This window comes from Lupinus angustifolius, chromosome LG18, assembly GCF_001865875.1.
Source record: "Lupinus angustifolius cultivar Tanjil chromosome LG18, LupAngTanjil_v1.0, whole genome shotgun sequence".
NCBI classification, from domain to species: Eukaryota; Viridiplantae; Streptophyta; class Magnoliopsida; order Fabales; family Fabaceae; genus Lupinus; species Lupinus angustifolius.
In genome coordinates this window covers 1989810-1990358 of record NC_032026.1, presented here as the reverse complement: position 1 = coordinate 1990358, position 549 = coordinate 1989810, and positions in this window count along the sequence as shown.

Sequence of the window (549 nt, the reverse complement as noted above, 5' to 3'; positions counted from 1 at the left end):
TTCTCATCCTCATCCCATCCTCATCCTCGTCCTCATCCTATTCTCATCCTCATCCCATCCTCATCCTCGTCCTCATCCTATTCTCATCCTCATCCCATCCTCATCCTCGTCCTCATCCTATTCTCATCCTCATCCCATCCTCATCCTCGTCCTCATCCTATTCTCATCCTCATCCCATCCTCATCCTCGTCCTCATCCTATCCTCTTCCTCAATCTCGTCCTCATCATATCCTCTTCCTCATCCTCATCCTATCCTCATTCTGGTACTCATCCTATCCTCATCCTCATCCTCATCCTTTTCCTTTTTCTCATAAAATCCTTATCCTTATCCTCATCCTCTTCCACATTCTCATCTTCATCCTATACTAATCCACGTCCTCATTCTCGTCCTCATCCTATCCTCGTCCTCATCCTCATCATTTTCCTCATACTCATCCTCCTCCTCATCCTATCCTTATATTCATCCCCATCCTCATCCTATCCTCATCCTCTTCCTCATCCTATCCTTATCCTCATCCTCATTCTCGTCCTCATCCTATCCTCATCCTC